Here is a 15,408-nt window from a genome sequence, read left to right on the forward strand (position 1 = left end):
GTTATTGTGCAACAATAAATAAATTGAGGAGTTTGCTAAGATTTAATAAATATACAATTTTATAAAGATAGTAGATCATTTAAGTTATTTTTCTTCGCATAAGTTATTTTCTCTTTGCATATATTATATATCGTTATCATACTGTATTTATTCATAGCATAGATTTGCGGTTTTGTTTAACCCACGAAATATTATTATACAAAAGTGTTTCTTTTTATATATAAAACTGAAAATAGATCTTATATATATTTACAACCATTACAAGATTTATCTGTTAGTAACCGAAAAATTATATAAACATATATATGATTTATGTTTAAAATCTCTGTTACACAAAAAGTAACGGTATCGTATAACCATTCTAAAATAAAAACAAGTTAGACGACTCGTCCATTAATAAATTCTTGAAGGTATACGCGCAACGAAGGACATGCCGACGACGTAAAAATTCCGAGCAACGACATGATGCATGTTGTGTTTGCGTCATCAACTAAACCGCGAGAGAGCCATATAGTCTTATCTCGTTGCGCGATGCCCGGCTCCTATTCTCAGACAGAATGTTGGTCGGAGAAAAATCGTGGGTGAAGCCGGACGAGCTCACAATAGCCCGTGTTCTTACGAAGAGATCTCGCGCGTGATGAAGATAATGTTATCTGAAAGTTAACTCCCCAGCCCAACGGTATCAACGGCTTCGTCGGAACCGTTTATGAATGCAATTAAGACGCCAGACGAAGCTTACGTCACGCTCCCGACGTGTCTTGACCCTTTTACTGACAATCGGACTTAACCAATAGCTTTTTCTTTCTTATAGATTAAGAGCGATCAAGGTTGTTTGTATTTTCACATTTGAAAGGAAGCTATTTGGCTGGGTTATTATACGACTTTGTTTGTAGTCGCGTTATGTAACTAGGTGCAATTCACACACCACACCCCACAGATATACACACTAATACATACATCTAAACTATTTTTCATTTACGTCCGTAAAATATATATTTATTAATTTCTATGTTTAAAAAATATTTTCAAAATTGTTTCAACTTGTTAATCATTATTTTAGAATTTTTAGATTTTTTGTATATAATTATTATTCTATTTAAAAATTATTTAATAATTAAATTTTTTTTAAGATTTATAGATTTTTTATTATAGTGCCTGTATTTATAAGTATACTATAATATTTCTAGTTGTATATCATTAGCTGTACATGTATTTATCTAATGTCCACGAGATACACAAATTATCTTTGTAAATGAAAAATGATTACATCAACACACGAGTAATGCTGTGATAAAACTTTAAAAAATATATAACTTCCTACTTCTGTCAAAGATATTGCCGCGATAATTATTCCAAAACATACGCCCGCGATAGACAAAGATTTCTAATTACGTAAAATGAAAATAGCATCCATCAGCCTCCAGAATCGTCCTTGTAATCTTTGTGTCGAAGAATTATCGGTGACCAACAACCGGAACACTCATCCATCGATTACATTGAAGCACTATCTGTTGCATGATCGAACTTTGCCAGGTTTAAATATCTACTATCTGCTTATTTAGATCCTCGAATCTGTTTTTCGCTACAGTCGAGTTCTCTAATGGCGATGAACGATTGACCTGATTTTAAATTTGACACCTGTATATCTATCTAGAAATGTATCTATATTAATCCGTATATAACACATGTATACATATACATACATGTCATTTTATTAGTTTTCTATTTTTGTTCCCATATCGCATTCTCTTAAGCATTTTTATTTAAGTGCTTCGCGTACAAAAACTTTCTTCAAAAATATCAAAAAAGAAAAAGAACTTTACGTCTTTTATTTCTGCACTTCGAGAAACTAGATCAATATTTGAAGCAACAACACGAAAATAATTTATCACTTTACCGCAGTATCCGTTGTCGATACTTTTGTACATGTATATGTCGGCATTGTAGCTTATCGCGAATGTTATTATACGCGAATAATCAGCGAATGTCTTTTACATAATTCGCTGGTGACTCACAATCGTATACTCAACGCGTGTAAGACTCCTTTACATTGAACTTTCTTATCGCTCACTATGCAATAGCTAGCAAAGGATAGAGCACAAGACTTGGTAACTACTTTTCTTAATCTCAGTATATTTTTATAATAATAATATAATTTTAATAATGTAATTTTATAATAATATAAAATATAGTATAAAATATTAAAATATTAAAGTTTTTTTGTAAAAAAATGTATTTCTTGAAAAATATTCAACATAAAAAAATAAAATCAACCATTAATCATTATTGCAGGAAAAATCATTTTTTCAGTCGTGCTTGAACCGATAATATAATTAGCTTTTATATTTATGAGATAATTGACATTGGTATTTGTGCTAGTACGATCTTCTCTCTTTTTAAGCGTAGAATGTGTTCTTCGCTGTAGAGCTCTCTAAAATATCTCATCGTTCTACTTCCTCAATCGAAAAATCTAACCATTTTACATAATTACACCGTTTTCTAGACTCCGATGGTATCCGGCAAGCGCGAAACAAGGAACGATTCTCTTTCTTCGGTTCCCACGAAATAAATTCGTGCGACTTTCCGTTACAGTCAGAGAGCCGCTTGTGCCTTCCTTGTAAAGTCCTTCGTTGTATCTTGTTGTCTGGCTGTCGTCGATCGAACGCGGCAAGTGTCACTACAATCTGACACCTTGTTGCACGTCGATAGATAACTTCAAGGTCGGTCGCAAAACGATTAACGATTCGTTTTACGATGTTCAGGCAACACTCGCATGCGCGTTGGAGAAACTGTATATACATACATATATGTACATAAGTCAATTCAAACAATTCTGTTTTTAATGTAGTCGCAAAAGTAAATTTTCGACTCGTGAGAAACTTAAAGACGCAAAAAAGATTTAAATTTAATAGCAAGAAACTTTTCTCTCTCTCTTAGCTCTGTTATGATGATTATTTAATCAACTGATGCAAGCATGAATCGGATGTTTCACAATTCTCATTCAGAATGCACGAAACTTTGTACACGATACAGCTGACCGTATTCAACTCATTTAGCGGCCGCGTTACGCGATCTCCCATAAATTGCTTTCGTTGCAATAAGAGTAAACGCGTAAGAGTGAAACAGATTCGTTCATGTAACTGAATATAACGATTACAATTAAGTAACACAAAATCGCGCAACGAGATGAATTTGTGATTTAGAAAAGCCAGCCGCAAAGTGAATTCACATCTACATGATATAGATCAGATGGAAATTAATAGAATAAAAACAACATTCTTAAACTTTATTTTAAAAGTAAAACGTAATAGATATGCGAAAATTTCTTAATTTTTAATTTATTTGGTTGACAATTATTTTACTGATAAAGTTCGACAGTTTTATTGAGAAACTTAAACACGTAGAGTTACGCTTGTACTTTTATTAATGCTGCAAATCAAATTTATCTTTTTAGTTTGAAGAATCCTTGACACCATTATTTGCATCATGCGATGATATTCACATTCTACTGAGGCTTCTTCATGACAAATGTGAAAAATATGTCATTTATAATGAATATCTTTTTAATTATCCTTATCTCACATACTTGTGTGTAATGGTTTCATGGCTATCGACTTTAAGAATTAATCTGTTGTAAGCTTGTGTCATTATTTACTATATCTTGTCTTTAATCTTGGAAGGAGAGATATTAATCTTTATTATTCTAGAACACATACTTGTAGTAAATTTTTTAAAAATAAGTCACTGAATATAGCAGAGTCTCTTGTAGATTCGGGGTCTCAGGCCCCCGAAGTTCCAAGCACGACACTGAAACGATGCATCCTTAAATTTCCACTTCACGCGAGGGGAACGTTATTATACTCGGGTTCTTCCCGACAAGCAACCGTCAGGAGAGTAACGAGAAACGCTACGCTGATTGCAATTAATTGTGCACGCGCGTGCTGTATATACGAACGGAAAAAATGAACGAGAGCAGGAGAGAAAAAATGCCGGAACGTCGAGCGCCGTAATTCCTAAAGTGAAGCTCCATCGTGCGTGGCCGCCAGGCAGGATTGCACTCATTTGCGTTACACCTGCTTTAATCTCGGTACCGATGAATGTCGAGTGAATATCGAACTCGATGACGCGTTAATTAACGACTCTATTTAGGTTCGCTATAAAGAAAGCTATTGCAGAGCGTCGCAAAAAATAAATCGAAACATTTATAACGTCCTAACTCATTTTAACAAGCTCAATAATTAATTTTATCGCACTTTTGTTTTATTCAATATTTAGTATACAGCGCGAATAATTGTGAGAAACATATAAATTGAAATACTCTTTTATTTTAGAAAGAGATAATATTTATAAAAATATAAAAGAACTGAAAAAAGCATATTATATAATATAATAATTATAGCATTGCAATTATAAATGTAAGAACAGAGGAGAATAATAGAGAGTGCAAAAATGTTGTATATTATATCAATTATTGCTAAATGATGGATTTATTTTCTTAACGCAGACACTTATCACGATTGACGTCTTCGATAACTCTGTTTTACATGCTGTAACATTACTTCCATCAGGAAAGTGGAAATAACACATAATCATAACATTAATATAGGTTCTCAGCGCGCATAATTTGCACTCGCTATTCAGATACAGGTACATCCTCATTAAGCCAATCAGAGCAATTTTGCATGCATTATCCGTATGAACGTTACGGGACACTCGAGTTAAGAAGAGGTGGTGCGCAACGTTCATGAGTTTCTGAATAGCCAATCAGTATGGCGTTTCCGCAAAATAATAACGCAAAGAATGAATAATATATCATCATCAACATTATAGACAGAGCGAATACTTTTCATAGAATCGCACAGTTAATGCTCTAAATTTGATTACATTTTTACTTTGTTTTTTCTATTTTTTTTTCTTTCCTCTTTTTTTTCTTTTTAAATAAAGACACGATTCTCGTGCCAAGGTATTCTCCATAAAGTCGTCCTAGAATTAATTGCATCTCATTGTATACGCATCTCATTCTACAATTACATTTGTATTCGAGCTTATCATTTGGACTTTAATATTTTAATGCTTTATGCATAAAATTCAACAGGCAGAGAACAAAATATATTCCGAGGTTTGCGAACGTCAGCAACAGTATTGATCGATATTTGACCAAGTTTTTCCCACATTTTTGTCATTCCGCGATAAAGGGCGACGCGTTTCCATGCAGTATTATCACTGGTAGGTTCATAATTGGATTGGACACAAATACGGCCTCTTGATCCATCACTCGATTAGGAAGCCAATCCCCTTGTGCTTTACAATCTGTAGCTTAATCAATAGGGACAAGAAACGCACGACGTGCTTTCCAATCGCTTGTTTGCCATTTCTCGCAGATCTCTAGACCATAACAAACATCAAATGATATAGGTATATTCCTGTAGGATATTCTTTCAACTTTTACACCAAGACATTTTTGTAATTTTTTTAATTACTTGAATTATTTATTAAGAAGGGATTGAATAAAATCCAGATAAAAGAAATTTTGTAGCAAGAATTAGTAGTATTTATGTATATTAGTATTTATACAAAATTAATCAATTATGAACAAAAAATATTTGAACGCATCAAGAACAATTATATTTAAACTCATTAACATGTAATAAATACATGATTTTTATTTTGCTGAAAAATATTTTTAAAAATCTTTATAGAAAAAGGAAGAAAAATATTTACTAAGTACTTAGTAATGAAATTATTCACATTTGGATAAAATAATCAACTGATATAATTATATGCGCATAAATTAACGGACAAAATTTCACGAATCAAAAGCATTTATGCAAATAGCATCATAAAATATTTGATAAAAAGTAATAAAACATACAGAAAATGTAACATCCAATAAAAAAGTAACTTTATACTTCTCTGATATGAATAATATCTTCTCTTTCTGTGAAAGTAAAAACATGAATGAGTTATAATTTGTCATCTACCTCATTAAAAAGTGTTCTAATGATTTCTGCTAGAAAAAAGAAATATAAAGAAGAATCTACGTAAAGTTCGAATAATTATTGAGAAAAGATATATGATAAATTTGAATAAAAATTGTTTCAAATACAAAAATATATTTTTTGATGCATATAGACTGCTATGTATGTTCACTCTCATTTTCATCATTTTACGTGTCGCAGATTCAAATTATACCGTTAGATAATACGCGTGAGTACTGACCTTGGTTATAGTCTGACGAATGCTAGCAGTTTCGCAGCGACATATAAGACGACTCGCACAAAAACACTAATAAGAATGTACAATTAAGCGATATTACCGTGTCGTGCTTGTTACCTACATTAATCGGCCGAGTTCATTATCCTCTTCTGTCCCTTTCGCTCTCTCGCTCTCTCTCGTTCTTTCTCACTTACACATTTATATTACATGAAAGCTACATCGTCATAATATCTGTTCTGCAAATAATATCATAAATAATAAAAAAAAATATACATCAATGGAGAGAAATCTTACAGATCACTTACAGATATTTTAAGTGTCATAATTGGGTAATTTGTAAACGAATAATCAGGAGATTTGTAAACGAATAATCAGGAGATACATCGAGAAATAAATACAAAGTTTACAATCTCTTTCTACTCGTGATAATATTGAAACAAGATTTAACCATTGAGAAATGAAATGTCACTTACTATTAGAATATTCTCTGCCTGCGATCTTTAAACATGAAGTGTCTTCGAGAATTGTTTGCCTTGACCGAAGTCATAACTCAATATATTATATACATTTTCAGTAGCTGTGCGCTTCGACAGAGACATAATTAGCTCTATATGTAAATAAGTTTTTGTGACGAATGAATTCTTACGTAAGCCTTCTCTTCGTTTACTATAATATCGACCTTCCACAGCGACCATCTTCGTGAAAGTACCTTGATATGTCATTTCTATTTTTTGCTAGGAATCATTAATATAAATAGCTCATTGATTTTGGAATAACTCTGTATACTCTGATTAGTAGATATATAGTAATGGCGCGTTTGATTGTAATAAAAATGAAGTTTCAAAAGTTTCCAAGTTTCAAAATTTGTTAAGATTTTTTTATATTAGTGCATATTTAATCCACTTAATATAATATTTAATTAATATTTTAAATTATTTACTATAATATCGAGGAAAATGATATTATTGCCGATTATATTTGTTATTTTAATTAGCATTTCGAATAATCATATATATTAAATATAATTTAATCATATATATTATTAATTTAATTCATCATCAGCTGTTGTTAAAGTAATGTTTTTTTATATAACGCGAAAGAGAGTTTACTATCTAAAAAAATCTAAAATTTTTCTTTCTAAAAAAATGTATTTAACATAAAAATGATCTATGAATAACACAAAATACTATAAAGTACTACAACACCTGTGCGCCGTGTAAATAAAAATACACAACACACATTAATGAGAATGATCTCAAGATTAAACTACTGGATGGTGAAAAAGTGCTCCGGAATAATTCGATTATCCCCGTTTGTGATGGAAGAGTTAACAGAGTGCCTCGTCTCGGAGCAGAGCGCTACCTGTTCTAGGGGTCTCTCGCGTAATAACAGGTATTTTTTCTCACGATCATTCAGCTACGTGCGAGCTACGAGCGCATCACAAGCCTTCTTCTACGTCAGTCCGTGTTCGACCATCGTGTCGCGTGGATCGCACGTCCGATCTGCATGTAGCGCAGAGACTCGTGATTTATAAATAAATCCGTACGGAACGTGGCATCCGGGTTTTCTCCCAGCCCGCTTTTACCGAAGTGGTGCGCGTGTCACGTCGGTACGTAACTGTGGTTGTGCCTGTGTGTGTCAGTGAAATCGAAAAAAGCAGCCTGTTGGACGAGCTTCATCGTTCAACCATGCGTTACCAAGGTAGGAAGGCTGCGTCGCTAGTCGAACTGGTTCGCGTTATTTTTTTGTGTTTTTTTAGGGGGCTTATTTTAGTAAAGCTTGCGTGGTTGAAGTTTCCGAGTCAGCTTATATAAAATCTAGGAAATCGATGGAACGTTCATCGGCATGCGTTAGCTTTACGGAAATCGATTCTAATTCCGACTCGACATCCGCTCCGATCCGAGCGGAAATAACGAAGTTCAAGTTTCGCGGAATTTATAATCTTGATTCCGATCGGTCGGCTGTGTTTATTTCAACGCCTCTAAATTTAAAGTTTCAGATCTTGGATCTGAATTTTCAAGTTGTTGATTAATAATTGGTCTGAACTATAGATCTATACGCTTGCTCGAGATTCAATTGATGTACTCTTATTCAAAACTATGCTAACTTTAAACCAGTGCGAAATTCGAATTATATATAGGTATGATGTGCATGGAAAATCACGGAGGTAAGAAATCTACGGAACACAAACGACTTAAAATGTACTCTACGTGCAGCTCATTAGCGCGTGTCGTACTTTAAGAGTGTCTGGTGTTAAGTGCTGAAGCAAAGCTGAAGAACACTTCTGCAAGGTCACGTAACTCTTGCGTCGTCTATAACTCTCTTATCGGACAATTCCTTGAATAATTAATGGAGAACGGATTAAATTCATTAGGTTTCATCGCTGCATATCGCTTTTAACAATTCATGCTCCGCAAACATCGAAATCCATAACATTATTATTATCAACCTCGCATAATCACATTAGGTTTTAATTTTTCACGATCGTGCGCCTTTACTCGCGCATTAATTTCTCATAGAAGATAGAAATGGTCCAAGTATTGACGTGTACGAGCATTAAATTGGCTGACCTTAAGAAACGCTAAACATGGAGTTCCCCTGCACGCATCTATCAGTGCGAGTCAGTCACGGACACGCTTCGCTGCGGGCGACATCCTGTAGACTTGTGTGCGCAAATTTGTTTTTACATCACATTTGATCATTTCTAAATTTTATTTTCAAAAAATTATATTGACAAAATTTTGAAATTTTTTAACGCTATCACGGAATACTTATAACGTGCAAAACCAAAAAATTGCGCACGTGCGCGTGAAACAAGAATCATTTAATGTCATTTAATGTCGTCCACAAATATGTGTTCCGCTTATAGTCATTTAGATACATCACACATTAATGTGTACATACGTATAGTTTAAAAATTTCAATAAGAAGTTGAGAAAAATTCGCTACTCGTGAAACAAAATCGCACGACGAGTTATTTTTCACTAAAATATTTATACAAGTGCAATACAGATATTGGAGTTGACATCGTTCAAATTATTTTAGAGATATTAGAAATCAATAGAGACGAATAGAATCGGAAAAAATATTTTAGCTTAAAATACCATTATAACTGAATTCTAGGTATCTTTATATTACATTTGAAATTTAATTACAATGACTAAATTTTAGCTATGGTAATTGAACATTTTTAATTATAATTTAACGAGAATTTTCTACTACATTATTATAGCTTAAAAATATTTATTAATTAAAATTTAGATATAATAATAATCTTTTTTCCGTGTACATATCATTTCATCTCATATCTTTATACGAAAAATCAAAACGCCATTGAAAGAGGGTCTTTTAATTAGCGTATTTCAGGAAACGTAAAAATTGTGATAAAAATTGAATTTCCTACTGATACGTACATATCATTGTCTCTTTTTTTCTAAGTCTACGCAAGTATGCTGTAACATAACACACACACAAAATTACTGAACCGTATTCTTTCTCACATAAACGTATGTTACGAACTATGCGCTTTACATGTGCGCGTATATTCCGTATATTCACTCACGCTCGAAGGATCTCACCCTTTTCTCTCTTCTCCCTTCGCAGGTACCTGCCGTACAATCTGTATACTTATACGAGCAATCGCTGCTAGAACCTGCTTTAGAAACTAACGGTCCTTTTGTAGTATTCACAAACACCGATAAAGACTATCCCTTCACTCTATTCGTTATTTTTTTTTAAATATCGATCAAAAGAAAATTTCTAAAAATTATCTGAAATCTTTAAAGTTTTTTTTTAATTCTTTAAAATACATAATACTTAATTTTAAATTAATATTTGATATATATGATTTAATCATTTTTAAGTCACTATAATTTAATGTAACTTACGCTCTTAATTTTTGGGGAATAATTTACTCAAACCAAATTATGATTTTACAGTATTGTAATATCAATATTGTTAATTTAATCCAGATTAGTGCTATATACATATAGGCATGTTATACTAATTATGAAGATTCTTTTTCCACTATATTGCTATACATGTAACTGCTCACTTTTTAAAACGTATTCGAGGATTATTCATCGAACAGATATTTTTAGCGCAAATTAGGTCGCACGATTTAATCGATGTCACGTTACATCCCGTACTTGGTCATTATTAACCTTGGCTCGCCTCGTTCAGAAACTAATTCGATCACGGCTCGTGGAATTGCATGAGAGAGGGTTCGAATATATGCTTATCGCATGGGGGAACATAAGCAGCAACGTCCACGCACGAGAATTTCAACGAGAATCTTTTTCCTTAGTTGCTGACAATGAAAGAATTATATGTATGTACAACAAAATAATTTTATAATTTACTTTCATTATGTTTAATTATTGCTCTGATTCTAATTAAACTTACGTAGCAAAATAACCTTGCTCCCTTTCTCCTCGACACAAGATCTTTATTCATTGCAAAGTTAATTAAATTTTGAATGAGATCTTTGCATCAAATAATTAATGTAATACGCTATATGTATATCATTTTGTTATTTTAGATAAATTATTACGAGTTAGAGAATCAAAGGGATGAAATATTTTTTGTTTGATTTTTCTCTTTGATAGAAATAATTTTGTATCGCATTATAGCGATAATCGATTATATAATTTAGTAACGATGGCTATCGCTATCAATCTATGTGTCACGATCCGAAAAGACGCTGAAATTTGTCGGCCTCTTTACGTTCCACATATTTCAAAACCCTTTCTTCTGTCATCCTACTTGCCACTCTCATCTATTTTCCCGTTCTTTCTCGACGTTTTCTAGCCGAGATACTCTGTACGAAGAAAAATATGAAGCACTTAACGGGGTAGACATTGCACAACGTGTAAAAAAAACTTATTTTCCGGAAAATTTACTTAATAATTCACATGATAAATTAACATTAAAAGTCGTAGCGAAATTGTAAGAGTAAACTTTCCGTACAATCTTATAAGTTGCTACTAAATCAAACTATTAAACTATATAATAATGTATCTAAAATCCAGTAACGTATATCGTGAGAAAAGGTATATCGCCATAATTTCTAGGATCGTAGATATCGCAGTGGCAATTTTTTTTTTTTTTTTGCAAAAAGATACGCAGCACCTGATACAGCATGGATCCATGACGTGCAATATAATATGCTTAAATCCTGAGAAAGAGATACCGATGCGATAGCTTCCCGATCGCGTGTCATATAGCGAGATTGTGTGTCGAGCGAGACATAAGAGAAAGTAGGTGATTTCATCCGATCGATATCGAAGTTCTTCTCTTCGCAAGACTGTCTTTTGTATTCGTAAAATCAATCTTTCGAACTGAAAAGAAACTGTATGCAACTGTGCCACATCTTGCCATTTTATACGCACGTATATACACGCATCACCGCTTTTCTTTGACGCGCTCTGCCAGAGCTGAAGTAGACTAAACTAGTTCAGAATAATCCATATACGTTATACAATATATACATTATATATTTTCACACACGCACATACACACACACACACAAATGAAAATTTAAAAATATTTATTTAAAATCTTGAAAAATGCCACATTTCTGAAAGAGTTGTTAAATTACAGAAACCTGGAAAAGATACTAAGAATCGAACCTCAAATTCTCTTCATGATTATTTATTATTTAAAAAATTGTGCACGTAAACAACTAAATTAGAAGCAACATATATTTCAAGTTTAAGTTAAGTCTATGCAGCTTTTATTTTGAATCTTAAATATAATCGGTTTAATTATATTAACAGCAAGATAGGTCTAAATAAATTCTTAAAAATTTTCATTTTGTTAAAACCTAGCATTGCTAATCCTCAAAATTTTAAAAATATAATTTTCGATAAAAAATTATTTTATTAAATTTATTCGATAGCCAATTTTTCTCAAATTCTCTATTGATCGTGAGATTAAAGGAAAGCAGAGTCTTCTGACTTTTTTTCTATTATATCCGCGATGCACGTTTGAGTTTTGGCTTTACGAAGTTAATCCCAGATTCGAACCTTTCATCTCCCTCAACATGAATAATCTCGGTCTGAAGGAGCCTTTAAGGATCGTACAGGTGGATTAACAGGCCTCGCTTCAAGGCCAATAGAAGCAGAGCTCCATCTAATTGTACCTTCAGGATCATCCTGCATGAATTTCTGCACTCCAACGACCGAGAAGAGTGCTTCCAACATCTCACCTAATAGAAGATCGGCCGTTCCGACGCTCGTTAAAGTGCGAAACATGGCATAACGGTTATAAGGGCTGCACGGGCTCCTCTTCATAGTATCTTTTAAAAGATGCTGCAGGCATACGGTCTCTGCATATGCTTAACTTAACATGCGTGCCGTTTCCAGTTGGATTATTTACGCGCACAATTTTCGACGGTATTCATTCTTTAATAACCATAGCAAAATATGATTTGATTGTGGGAATTTTTCAAGCTTCCAAGGATTAAAAATCTTTTTTAATAATGTCAATTTTTCTGAAAAATGTCAAATAACGTTTCAAAAATTCTATCGAGAATTTCTCGGCTAAAATCGATCTTAATAAAATAAAAAAATTATTGCCATTTATTTAATAACATAAATATCAATTTTACATCTCATGTTTTCAACATTTTTTTTCAATCGCCACAACATATAGTTTGAGAAATTTGAGAATTTTGAAAGAAAAAGCCGGAACCCCATTATTATGTCTGAAAAATTCTAAAAATGGAATATCAGCTTTGCAGAATAATAGCTTTGTAATTATGCGACGTATAACGCGCTTGAACGTTGATCAAACAACGCGTTATATTCATCGTCCTCGTCGATGCAAGTGCGCTTGGACGATGGAAATCGATCATTTATTTTACGTAACGGTAGACACAGCGCGCAATCCTCAACAATGCAAATCTACAGCTGACCGTCAACGTGCATTCGCACGGAATGAAGGTTACTGACATGGCACAGCTTTATCCGTAATGAGAGTCGGAGTAATTTATTCATAATTTATCCGTTGTTACATTCCCTTTGACAGCCGTAATGTACCACGTTACAGCAATCTTGCCGCGTTACACGACCTTCTTATGCTTTCTTGTTAAACCGGCCGGGGCAGATACCAGGTCCGATAACAGTAAAATACAGGTGCCTGTGGAGGTTTGTAAGAAAATGCGCGTCGCGAGGAATGTTGATAAATGCATAGAAAGTTTGGCTGAAGCGTGAAGTTCACGTTTTTTCATTACCACGTGTCTGTAAACGATCCGATATTAATCAACCGGTCTCATCGCCGCATATACATACATATATCCTGCGGATATGTACTATCAATTTAGAATGATAAATCGGATAGATTTATCATTGCATATCTACGAATAAATACTCCCATACGGTTTATATGTCTATAAAATAAAATACATTTTAAATTCATATTAATTATTTTTTTTTATAATATCACTGTGTATTTAACGGAAAAAGAGAATTATTATTAAAAACAATTAACTGGAAAAGTGCGAATACGAGTAAAAAATATACGTATAGTAACATAAAATAAATTGATATAATCGTAAGAAAAAGAAATGTGCTAGATTTATATGAATGCGAGAGAGAACATTTAAAAAGTATTATCGATTACACTATCGAAAGATCGTTCTTTAGAACTGGCTGCGCCTCGGCTCTATATACATATAAATGTCGCAGTGCCGTGCACAATATCAGAGAGTGTGGTTCTGAAATGCACTGCATTCATATCTATATATTCAACCCGCTTCTCCCTTTATTCTTAATATCCGCGAGGAAATACCTCGTCCATTTATTCCGACTCAACCGCAACTTTGTCTCGCGACCAGCACGACTCGCATTCCAATTACGAAAATTATCATTAGACGCACGCGAAAAATCTCCATTGTGTACTTCGTGAATAATTTTCGAGCTTTCCGAATATTGGCGATGCGCCAGCAAATTTTTAATCTTCTCCCGTCCGCGCCCGCGATCGATCGTGACTAGTACGGATAGAACAATGCATCGCAACGTTTCGAAGAAAGACACATAAAATATCTGCAAACATATAACCGACAGGCTGGAATTATTCATTTTATCGCGGCGTATAGACAACCCCTCGTACAAATAACATTAGCAATAAAAAATGTAGTAAAAGGAAAAAATATGTATATGTATATCGATCATAATCGTAAACTATTAAAACGCTCGTAATTATTTTTAAAAATATCACACAAACAATTTATAGAAAAATATATCTTCGAAACGAGAATTTTCCGGAAAGGTAAATATAATTGTAGAAAAGTTCCTGTCGACAATGATATAGCGTTATAGCGTAAAAGAGATGTTTGTGACACTTGCAACAGTTTGTTCCCATCGAAGCGCGAAATAAACGCCGACGTTTCTGCTAATACAGTGACAAAGCACATCGAAACATGGCACGACCTACATTTCAGATTCGATTTTCAAGTTCACTGTCAAAATAGCGGGTGCAAACTTGCATGTTCGTTATCATAAGAATATAAATACCGCTATCATCTCGATCAAATATATCGATCACATAGAAAATTTACATAAATGAGAATCAAGATCGCAACTTTTGACATAGTTAATAAAAATACTTTAATCTCTCTTATTAAAAAATATTGGAGTGGCAGAAAAAGTCTACAATTAAGAAATACTAATTTTTTTTTCATTAATTTTATTCATTCCTTAATTCAAATTATCCATCGAAAACGTTTGCGTGCATGACGGCAATATAATCCTTACTTAATACAACTTTAAGCTGTTTGATTAATAGGACTCATATTAACCTAGATTTTGGACGTAAATTTGCGAATATAATTGTGTAAACTGTAATATTAGGTATCGTTGGTCAAGCTACTGTCGTTCTGCAAACGGCAAGCCTGTCGTCACCATGATTCACTGTCGGATGCAGACGTCCTTCATCGTCCTGCAACCACGTCACAGCAGGTCGGATCGTTATCTCTGCATGGAGCATCGCAATTTGAACACGTTTCGCGTTCGATTATCGGAAAATGTAATACATGGTCGCGTATCAATGAAGCAAAACTGTTTAATTAGCCATCTGGTTATAATTAAACGAGATTGCGCTAGTTTCACATTTATGTAGAAATAAATTTGAGAACTGCTATGCAAACTATCTCGAAGCAAAAAGGATTTGAAGTAGAATTATTTAAGCATT

General features: G+C 33.3%; 1 protein-coding gene across 5 annotated transcripts in view; it reads left to right on the plus strand.

Annotated features, from left to right (window-relative positions):
• Nucleotides 1-15,408, plus strand: part of Synd (protein kinase C and casein kinase substrate in neurons protein Synd) — a 53,468-nt gene that overhangs the window by 18,896 nt on the left and 19,164 nt on the right. The window contains exon 1 of one of the 5 annotated variants that reach the window (XM_029322154.2): nt 7,665-7,917. The exons of the other annotated variants lie outside the window; for them this stretch is intronic. The gene's annotated coding sequence lies outside the window, so the exon portion shown is untranslated. Of the gene's footprint in view, nt 1-7,664; nt 7,918-15,408 lie in introns of those variants that run through there. 5 annotated transcript variants of the gene reach the window in all.

Source organism: Nylanderia fulva, unplaced genomic scaffold (genome assembly GCF_048542155.1).
Source record: "Nylanderia fulva isolate GAGA-0341 unplaced genomic scaffold, ASM4854215v1 Scaffold29, whole genome shotgun sequence".
Lineage (NCBI taxonomy): Eukaryota > Metazoa > Arthropoda > Insecta > Hymenoptera > Formicidae > Nylanderia > Nylanderia fulva.